Source organism: Dermochelys coriacea, chromosome 1 (genome assembly GCF_009764565.3).
Source record: "Dermochelys coriacea isolate rDerCor1 chromosome 1, rDerCor1.pri.v4, whole genome shotgun sequence".
Classification (NCBI taxonomy): Eukaryota; Metazoa; Chordata; order Testudines; family Dermochelyidae; genus Dermochelys; species Dermochelys coriacea.
The window spans coordinates 336,476,236-336,487,722 of record NC_050068.2 but is presented as its reverse complement, the minus strand read 5'-3'; the positions used below and the strand labels follow the sequence as shown (position 1 = coordinate 336,487,722).

At 39.7% G+C, this 11,487-nt stretch overlaps 1 long non-coding RNA gene across 1 annotated transcript in view; it reads right to left on the bottom strand.

The window, feature by feature from the left end:
• Positions 1 to 225: 225 nt before the first annotated feature.
• LOC122456797 overlaps positions 226 to 11,487 on the bottom strand; it is a 33,107-nt gene continuing 21,845 nt past the window's right edge. The window contains exon 5 of the long non-coding RNA XR_006275869.1: positions 226 to 677. This is a non-coding gene — a long non-coding RNA (uncharacterized LOC122456797). The remainder of the gene's footprint in view (positions 678 to 11,487) is intronic.

The window sequence follows — 11,487 nt, the reverse complement described above, 5'->3', positions numbered from 1 at the left end:
GTGGGGTTATAAAATTACAGGCTCGGGCTGGAGCCTGGGCTCTGGGACCCTCTCTCTACTTGTGGGGTCTCAGGGCCGAGGCTCTAGCCAGAACATGAACATCTATGCTGCAATGCAGGTAGCTCATGCAAAGGGATAAAGAGGGAAATAAGATGCTCCCCCCCACACACACCCTTACTCCTCCCCTTGCCTCAGAAATCCAGCCAAAGCCTCTGAGGCCTCAGTTAAAGAATAAACAAATTAAACTCTGCACCTGGTTACAATAACATTACTTCAGAGTCACTCCTTTGAAGTTACTGCTACTTTACACAACTATACTGCAACTGGCAGCGAAATAGGGAGTGTTGACTTTAGCCATTGAGAAATAGGTTAGAGTATGTACAGACACCTGCACAGAGTTGCAGTACAAAAGACAAATTAGGAAACTATTCTATCAACCACTGTTACAGGGCCATGTATCAAGACAGAATCAGGAGTCAAATCTTCAACCTCCTTCTGGCATCTTTCTGCAGCTTGGCGTTTTGGCTTGGCCGAGCATAAAGAGATATGGATCAGTAGCAATGTTTAGCTTTGGAGCCAGATTGTTTCCAAGTTCAGGATTACTAAAGCTGGGTGAAAATTTTCAGGCAGTTCTCATTCACTGAAATATTTAACGAATTTGTGTCCATTTCAGCAATCTGTATTGATCAAAACAGAAAAAAAAGAACATCAGAAATGTTGAAGTGATTGTTTTGACATTATCAGAACAAAATATTTTGATTTTTTTCAGACTAGATTCACAATGGGGCTTAAGATTCATTTGGGGGCATCCCTCTCTTATAATCTTTACTCCAGTTGTTAAAGCATTCTCTGGTTTTGCAAAAGGGATTGAGAAAGCCCCATCTTAGAACAGCCAATAGCCCAGTGGTTAGGACACTCACCTGGGAAAAGGGAGACTTGAATTCAAGTCCCTGCTCTGTAATGGGGATTGTACCTAGCTCTCTTACATCTCAGATGAAAGTGAAATACTTAGTTTTGGGTCCCACAAAATGTTTTGATCAATCCAAAACAAAATTTTACTGACTCCTTCAATGTACTGACATTTCTACAAACTATCTGTTTTGGTTCAACCTAAAACAGGGTTTTTTTTCCCCTAGAACTTCCAATGAATTGAAAAATCAATTATTTGCACAGTTCTATTCAGAGTGCTTCAATCCTAGATTTTTATATGGATTACTCTCCACTTGCACCTGAGGAATAATTATCCTTAGGAGAGGTGGCTGAATTTTTTTTTCAGCAAATAGTAAATTCTCCCCAAAAATGCATTGTTGGGGTGCACATCAGCTATCCTTGAATTCCCTTAGAATTTGGTGAACAGTTCAGGCTGAAATAGGAGAAATTATTTAAAAAAAATCAAAATGGTTCATTTCAAAGAAACATTTTGACTCTTCATTTCAAAATACAGAAACATATATTTTTAAAAATCCAAAATAGGTAAAAACAGCCCAAAACAAAACAAAATGAAAAACCGGGACAACAATTTTTCTGAACAGAACCATTTTTGGGGGCTGAGGGGGATTTTTCACTTTGGCTCTTGAACTGAAGAATCAATTATTTGCTCATATCTAATCGTTAGAGTCATTAGCAAGCCCATGCACAGCATATACAAACACACTGTAAAACGCTGAGATGCAAATCCACATGGGCAAAGCATGAAGTTTTACAAGAGGTGAAAAATTAGAACGCAGGATTTTGACAATGTCTCAGCATTAGATTGCAATCTGGTAAATGTAATGCAAACAGTGTGCATCCAAAAAAAAGCAGTACTCACTGATATTTGTTTCTTCCTATTTCTTAATCATCGTTATTAGTATCAGTACATGTGTTAGCAATTTAAAGAGATAAAAATCTATGGGCCTGACCCAGCTGTCCTTACTCAGGCAAAACTTCGCTCTTCTTCGCTCTTCACTGAGACTTCATTGCAAATTATGATTGAATACGTACTGCAGTATCTGGCCTTGCACTGTGAGAAGCAGCCTGAAAGAAGTAAACCTAATCCAAAAGAATGGCTTGCTTTCCTTTAACTGTAAAGTATAGGTTGTGTCAGATCCTGAGCTGGTGTAAACTATGTATTTGAAGTTATCTTGAGTTACACTAGCTGAGGATCAAGCCTTTTATGTTATCTAGAAGTCTGTTGTTAATAGAGATAGGAGATCAGGTACACACAAAATGAGAACTGACAGAGATGTTTGCCCTAAACTCAAATGACTGGTCAGGAGTCAGAGTAGCAGCTGTGTTAGTCTGTATCTGCAAAAAGAAAAGTAGGACTAGTGGCACCTTAGAGACTAACAAATTTATCTGAGTAATTTGTTAGTCTCTAAGATGCCACAAGTGCTCCTTTTCTTTCTTTTTTTTTGATCAGGAGTGTTTCGTCTAACTGTTTTTTCATTGGAAAATGTGGATTCATCAAAACTGAAACATTTTGTGGAACTGTAGCAATGTCAGCAAAACTTTTGTCAGATCCAGTATGAATTTTTGAGGGGAGGAGGGATGAGGGGGGAAGAGAGAGCCCCAGAATAGCCAATAGCCAGTGGTTAGGGCACTCCGGCTCTAGCCATTAGGCATGACTACCCACAGCCCAGTAATGACATCCCCTGCTGCTCTCGAGATTGAAGATGTCTTCAAGGTGTTTTAGGAGCAATGTTGCTCTCTTCTCCATTTCGCATTGAACCCAAACCTTTGCCCATCCCAAACTGTTAACAATTTGCAGTATGTGCTATTATACCAACACGTCTGACAAATGGGAAGTGACTCCTGTATAATATGTGAACCTTCACCATAAAGCATTGCGCAGCAGAATCCAGCTCTCTTGTACCTTTCAACAGAGAAATGTGTCTGTCCTGATTAAATCAGTTTTAGATAATCCCATGGGAAACTTCCACAGAGAGTTAGAAATGGGTGAGGAAGACTTATGCCTCCCTGCATTCCCCCAAAACCTTTTAACCACCTTCACCAGCCACATGGAATAGGTTAAAATCATCATGGGAAAGAGCCTGGAAGTGACTGTTAGCAGAGCCCTTTAATATAAAGCCTGTGTGTTTCTCCTTAAAAAAATATCTGCTGGAGGGTTATTTTTATCAGTCATCCTTCAAGATAATCCTCCATATGTGGACGCCGGGGTTGTGTTCTCCCAGCACATGTTCAGTTTGCTCATTTCATTTGTATGTTATCTATTCGGGCTATATTCTAGGCATGAGATAGCTGCATTTTTATTAGTCAGCGGTGTAAATAAAAGTCTGACTCCTCACTCTGTCACTGATGTCAAGAAATAGTTTTTCTTCTAAATCATGCTTAATTTCTACTCCTCTTAAGATGCAGAGTATGGCTGGTTATTTTTATGCAATTACAGGTATGGCTGGTTATTTGTAAACAATCGTGGAAGTTTCTGAAACATCTTCATTCCATTCATTTTCTAATTAGACTAGTTTGGGGCTTTATGAAATTTTTGATGGAAACTTGATTTTTCTCCCCCATTTTTAAAATCAGTAATTGTTCAAAAAAGACAAATATTCAGTTTAGGAAAAAGTCCCACCATGAGCCTAAACTGACCAGTCAAAATCAGCCAAAACCAACCAAAGAACAAAAAGAAAACAAAAGCTGAAGTGGCAATTAAACCAAACAATAAATTTGAGCAAACTATGGACATTTTTGCAGAAATTACAACGGGGCCACAAAAACATCCAGTTAAAGAAATAGGCCTTCCTTTGTCTTCAAAAATTTTTGAATTAAAAATTTTATTCAGTCAGACTTAGAAGGAGCTAAATGAAAGCTATCTGGAAGAGATGTTTATGTGAATAAGAACTAAGCAAAGTGATACACACTTGATCCCAGTCTGTGGAAAGTGGGTATCTTTCTTTCACCTATGCGAAATATATAAAGTAAAGCTCAGCTCATTTTAGAACCAATTCAGAAACAGCAGGTTCTTGATTTAGAACAAAATTTGAAATTAGTTTTCCACTTGGCTCTGGCAAAATGCAAGTGGGCCTGTGCGTGGTGTCTACGTTATTCCCTGGGAATCCTAGATGAAGGGGAAGACTTGTTTTCAAACTAGAATGAAAAACAGACATTCAGCTCCTGTAAAAAATATTTTGCAAAAGTTGAAAGATTCTAAAAACCTACAGAAAAAGCCTGAGAGTTTTTGCAAAACCCAGTTCCCCCAGGATCTCCCATTGCCAATGGGCGGCCACACCTTCTCCTCCTGATCCAGAATGTTGCTAAGCATTTCCTGCCATGTGCTGAGCACCCTCAACTCTCACGAGGATATGAAGGTGCAAGACATCTTGCTCCTTTACATACACGGTCCCAATTGTTTAGTATGAGTAAGAAGGGGCTGCTAAACTTTGAACAAGGGGCTCCCAGAAAAATATCCTCTTAGCCTGTGGTAAATCCCATGTTGCAGGGATACATGAGTTCATAGGCCATAATTGAAAAAAGCACATTCCCGAGGCTTCAGTGAGAATAGGGATACTCTCCTGAATCAAAGCCACAGGGAGAAATGTAGGAGGCCTCAGGAAACTATTTGTTTTCCTGTTAAAATGAATAAGCTTTCTGACAGCTATAACCGAGGAGGTAGTCAACACAATAGGGCACACAAACAAAGTGGACTTGATGGAAATGTTTATAGTGTTATGGAAACATATACTAAGTACACTGGTGGGCTAACATAGTGATCAGCTTGTGTAGTCTGCAGTCTCTGTGGGTGAAAATGGGTTGGGAAGCTTTGGATATAGTCTCTACCATGACTTTTTTTTTTTTTTTTTTTTGGAGAGAGAGTTGGTGAAATCTGGTCTATTTCAAAGGCAAAGTGTTTGCTCAGCAAAACCCCAGGAATAAATCTTCTCTGAGAGGGATAACTGAGCAGTGTCCAGCAAAGGAGAAAGCCACTAGAGCAGGGGTGGCCAACCTGAGCCTGAGAAGGAGCCAGAATTTACCAGAATTTGGCAGTGTACATTGCCAAAGAGCCACAGTAATACGTTAGCAGCCTCCCATCAGCTCCCCCACCTCGCTCCCAGCGCCTCCCACCCACCGGCAGCCCCACCGATTTGTGCCTCCCCCTCCTGCCACGCACCTCCTAATCAGCTGTTTTGTGGCATGCCGGAGGCTCTGAGGGGAAGAGGGGAGGAGGAGGAGGAGGGCACGGCAGGCTCAGGAGGGGGCGGGAAGGGGTGGAGTGGGGGCCGGGCCTGTGGCAGAGCCAGGGGTTGAGCAGTGAGCACCCCCTGGCACATTAGGAAGTTGGCACCTGTAGCTCCTGCCCCGGAGTCAGTGCCTATACAAGGAGCTGCATATTAACTTCTGAAGAGCCACATGTGGCTCCGGAGCCACAGGTTGGCCACCCCTGCATTAGAAGAAGAGAAACTATTCCAAGAATCTCTTCACTTTGGTAGCCATAATTTCAAATACAGGAATTCAGGGATTTTGAGCCCATCCCCCTCCAGCACATCTCTGTGCACTGATGTTTTTATGCCATGTATTACTTGCAAAGATTTCCCTGCCACTGTTACTATAAAATACTGTATCGTTCTGAGATTTGCAAGAACCCAGTACGGTAACAATGAATGCTACAACAGTAATGTAGCTAGAAAGCAGCAGTTTCTTAAAAAGGTCTAAACTTCTAAAATTTCAGACTCATTTGGAAATTGCCAACTCAGGATTTATGTGGGTAGAAATTCCCGGTTTGATTTCACCTGTGGTAGCCCTCATTAAACCATAGAAAATTGTTTATTACAATGCAGGACAATCTCAGCAAAGTTTTAGACTGGGATTTTCTAAGAAACGTAAGGAGGGTAGGAGTCCAAATCCCTTTAACAGCAATGGAATTTAGGTGCCTAAATCTCATCCCTAAAGAGCCAATTTGCCTGAGCTCAGTATGTTGGGTATTTTTTTCCACACATCCCTGCTAGAAAGAACGTTTGTTGCAGCCAGATAAGAAATAATCCTTTGGCTCTGGTTCAGATGGATTTGAAAAGTATGATTTTCTTGGAAGAAAAACAAACCCCTTAACTGTTTTCTCCTGCCACCACAGCACAACTACTGATTTACGGCAGCATGAGGTCTAGTTTTCCATCTGCATAATATTTGGGGAAAGCTTATGGAATTGTAATGTGTAAATGAATATAAGCAGAATTTATTTGTTTGCTTGCTTGCCTGCCTGCCTGCCTATACAAAGATGACTCCTGCAGTATCAATTCTATACTGGACACCAAGCCAGGGATTTTTTTATAGTGGTGATTATATTGTGGGCAATCTTTATTTATCTTTTTGGAATAAGGCGTGCAGCTTGAACCCTCATGAACCCATAGAGGCAGCTGCACCAGAAGACGCATTCATTCCCAAGGGACAGCAGGCAGCAAAATTGCCTCCAGCCTCACCATGGATGTTTACCAGGGGAAGACTGCTTTAAGTCCTGGACAAGGTTTAAGTGTGTTAAAGGCCTGAGTTTTTTTTATTAAAACATCCTGAAGTCTGTCCTTGATGTCTTCCTTGATCTCTTGTGCTGCTATGTTGCACAAGTGACTATGAAGACTGGTTGGCCCCAGAATCTTTATAGAGGCCTCTTTGAAGAACAGAAGAAACAAAAACAAGGAACTCCAATAAAACTTTCAAACATGCTGAGACTCAAGATGTGAATCTACTCAATAAACTGTGTCCTGAAGAAATAGAAATGTTTTGGTATGAAATATCCCACTAATTATTGGGAATGATGATTTTTTCTGTTGTTTATCTTTTTGAATGTTATATTTGAAACTGTTAAATCACATCATGAATTACAGCCATATGAATTACTTTAGGTGACACTGTGCTAACTCCTTAAGGTTCACAAAAGCTTGCAAGCCTTCATGTTTCCCCAATGACATCAATTTGACTTTTAAGAAAACAGGGCTGAAAATGACCTCATTGGTTAAATTAAAACAATGATTAAACATCTCACGTGAAAGGGTCTCATTCAGAAAATATTTGCACAGTCTTTAGTGATGAACTTGCTCTGTGGTGGTTTTGTTTTTAAGTCATCTACCAAACCCCACATCTGATTCATGCTATTTATATTTATTTGAAACTCCAATAATTCTAGCATCACCTCCTTTCTGGCCAAACTCTTCTTGATGGCTCGGTTCTGACCTCTCTGTGAAAGAAATGAATAACTGGGAAAAATGAGCATATTTTTGTCCACTGAAAGGACATTTCTGGGTTTGCTCACTACAGGGAGGAAGAGTTCTTTGGTAATTAAGGATCTAATACAACTCCCACAGAAGTATTGGGATGCCCTAAATTAAGCACTGGGATGCAGAAAGCCTGCAATCTAGTTCCAAGTTTACTGCCATGACTGATTGTGTGGCCCTATGCAAGCAATTTATTCTCTCTGTAATTCAATTTACCTATCTGTAAAATGGATACAACAGCTCATAGCAGTGAGAAATATTTTCTCCTTTAAAAAATTCCCCCTTTCGGTCCGGCTAGCAGTTGATGATCCATTGTGCTGAAGGCAGAGGAGAATGATTGCAGATTGGAAGATTGGATAAGATCATTAGTAACTTTGGTGAGTGCAGTTTCAGGAGACAGGAGGGAGCAAAAAGCCAGAATGAAATACACACAGTGGAGAGCTGGCAGACAGAAAGCCAGGGCCTCAGTCAAAGTGTTTAGAGAAGGGAAATTACAGCAGTAACTGGAGAGGCAGGATGGTGCAGAGAAAGTGTATTTAGGATTAGGGAACAAACACATGCTTGGATACTGAGTGAAATGTGCCAGAGGGCACATGGCAGTTTGATTATTTGATTATACTTTAATCAAATTGGGTTATGTTTCCCTATGATTTGCATGATAAAGTTGAAACATCTAAAGAAGAGAGATTACCAAATAGGGCATCTTCTATTAAAAGCTACATAGTCATTTTGTTTTCTCAGAACACAAAATCTTCTCCTTGTAAATTCACAAAGCTTAGAGATGTTGAAATGTGCCCATTTCCACTCCAGAGCTGGGTCTAACTGAGGCTCCCAATTGCACTTTTTCCTCCAGAGGCTCCAACTTTCCTTGAAATTTAGGGGTGGGGGAGGAGGGTAGGTAGATTTATTGACAAAGGCAATATAATGTCTGCGCTATTACAATACAAACACTGGGGCTGTGTTTAGGAATGAAGTCCCACCACTTTAAAATATGCCTGTTCTCAATTTGCTTCGGGGCGCCTACTCTCAATCTGCTTCAAAGCAGCACAGGGGCAGGAGTGGGCATATTTTTATTTGACAGGTCTAAAGAGGCTCAGTATTCTAATGAAATCATCACTTTGTGGACCCAATGGCCTAGCTAGATGCCTTGTAATTCTGTCTCTTTCAATTAAGCTCTCTCACTCAACAGGTTATCTCAAGCTCCAAAGGTTACTTTCAGTAAAACCCAGCTTTCAAGACGGCATCAAAGGGAGAAGTCGGCTCTGGATGTAGCCTCAAAGCAGTGACTTAGTAAACATCACTTTAAGCCAAGGTAAAATAATCTGGGCTAGAGCCTAGCAGGTGAATGAAAGGTTGAATCTGCCATTACTTTGTCAGCCCACCGGGCTTGTTCACTGGAGCTGGAATTGCTAGTGATTAGGGCATTTTTCTGACGGCTGCATTTTCTTCTTGCTATTAAAAAAAACATTTTTAGACAAGCTCAGATCCATAGGGCTGAATCCCCAGCTGCTGTGATTCAACATAGCATCATTGAAGTCAATTCAAATTTGCTATCGAGCCCTCAACATTCAGCTCTGATCAGCCCATGATGTCAGTCTCCATTGTCCACTTGTTACATTTTCAAAGAAGAACCTTTGTGCTTTCTCCCATGCTGCTCCTCACACCTGGGAGGAGCTCCCGATAAACCTCCACAAAGCTACCCCATTATCCTCATTCAAATCTCTCCTCAAAATTCTCCTTTGTCATAAAGTAAATGTAATATTGATGCAATTGCCATCACAGAAACTTGGTTGCATGAGGATACTCAATGGGACATGGTAATACCAGGATACAAAATATGCAGGAATGACAAAGTAGGTCATGCTGGTGTGGGAGTGTCACTATATGTGAAAGAAAGCACAGAGTTAAATATAGTAAAAAATCTTAAATGAATCGAACTGTACTATAGAATTTCTACCGATAGAAATTCCATGCTTGAATAACAAGAGTATAGCAGGAGGAATAGACTACCGACTACCTGACCAGGATGGTGATGTGATTGTGAAATGCTCTGGGACATTAGAGAGGCTATGAAAATAGAAAACTCAGTAATAATGGGAGATTTCAACTATTCCCATACTGAGTGAGTACATGTCACTCAGGATGGGATGCAGAGATAAAGTTTCTTGACACTGTAAATGACTGCATCTTCGAGCAGCTAGTCCTATAACCCACAAAGAGAGAAGCAATTCTTCATTTAGTATTAAGTGAAGCATGGGATCTGGTCCAAGAGGTTAATATAGCTGAAATATTCAGTAATAGCAACCATAATATAATTAAATTTAACATATTTGAGAGGGGGAAAAACACCAAAGAAGCTCACCACAGTAACATTCAACTTCAGAAAGGTAAACTACCCAAAAATGAGGAAGCTAGTTAAACAAAAATTACAAGGTACAGTCACAAAAGTGAAATGCCTCAAAGGTGCATGGAAACTTTTTAAAAACACCATAATAGAGGCTCAAATTAAATGTATACCTCAAATTAAAAAACACAGTAAGAGGACCAAAAAATTACCACTATGGCTAAACAAGAAAGTAAAAGAAACGGGACAAAAAAGGCATAATTTAAAAATTGGAAGTTAAATCCTATTGAGGAAAATAGAGAGCATAAACTCTGGCAAGTCAAGAGTAAATATATAATTAGGCAGGCCAAAAAAGAATCTGAAGAGCAACTAGCCAAAGACTCAAAAATTAACAGCAAAAAAAATAGCCATTGATCTTCATGAATTTATCTAATTATTTTTTGAACCCCGGTATTATTTTGGCTTTCACAACATCCCCTGGCAACACAGGTTGACTGTGTTGTGTGAAGAAGTACTTCCTTTTGCTTGTTTTAACCCTGCTGCCTATTAATTTCATAGGGTGACCTCTGGTTCTTGTGTTAAATGAAGGTGTAAATAACACTTCTTTATTCACTTTCACCACACTAGTCATGATTTTATAGACATCAATCATATCCCCCCTTAGTCATCTCTTTTCCAAGCTGAGAAGTCCAGTCTAATTAATCTATCCTCATATGACAGGTTTCAGAGTAGCAACCGTGTTAGTCTGTATTTGCAAAAAGAAAAGGAGGACTTGTGGCACCTTAGAGACTAACAAATTTATTTGAGCATAAGCTTTCGTGAGCTACAGCTCACTTCATCGGATGCATCCATATCAGATCCTCATATGGAAGCTGTTCCATATCCCTAATAATTTTTGTTGCCCTTCTCTGTACCTTTTTCAATTCTAATACATCGTTTTTGAGATGCGGTGATCAGAACTGCATGCAATATTTCAGGTGTGGGGGTAACATAAATTTATATAGTGACATGATATTTTCTATCTTCTTATCTTTCCCTTTTCTAATGATTCTCAACATTGTTAGCTTTTTTGACTGCCACTACACAGTACGCAGATGTTTTCAGAAAACTATTCACAATGACTGCAAGATCTCTTTCCTGAATGGTAACAGCTAAATTAGACCCCATCATTTTGTACGTATAGTTGGGATTATGTTTTCCAATGTGCATTACTTTGCACTTATTAATATTGAATTTCATCTGCCATTTTGTTGCATAGACATCCAGTTTTGTGAGATCCATTTGCAAATCTTCACACTCAGTTTTGGACTTAACTATTTTGTGTACTTTAGTATTATCTGCAAATCTTGCCACCTCGCTGTTTAGCCCCTTTTCCAAATCATATATGAATATGTTCAACAGGACAGGTCCCAGTACAGATCCTTGGAGGACACCATTATTTACTTCTCTCCATTATGAAAACTGACCATTTATTCTTACTTTTTGTTTCCTACTTTTTAACCATTACTGATACATTAGAGAACCTTCCCTCTTATCCCAAGACTACTTAGTTTGCTTGAGAGCCTTTGGTGAGAGACCTTGTCAAAGACTTTCTGAAAGTCCACCTACACTTTATCCAGTGGATCACCCTTGTGTACATGCTTGTTGATACACTCAAAGAATTCTAATAGACTGGTGAGGCATGATTTCCCTTTAAAAAAGCCAAGTTGAGTCATCCCCAACATATCATGTTCATCTATGTATTTGATAATTGCCAGGATTGACTCCAGAGCCTTTTTAAAACAATCAGTGTTACATTAGTTATCCTCCAGTCAACTGGTAATGAGGCAGATTTAAGCAATAGGTTACCTCTAACAGTTAGCAATTCTTCAATTTCATATTTGAGTTCCTTCAGACATCTTGGATGAATACAATTCAGTCCTGATCACTTATTACTGTTTAATA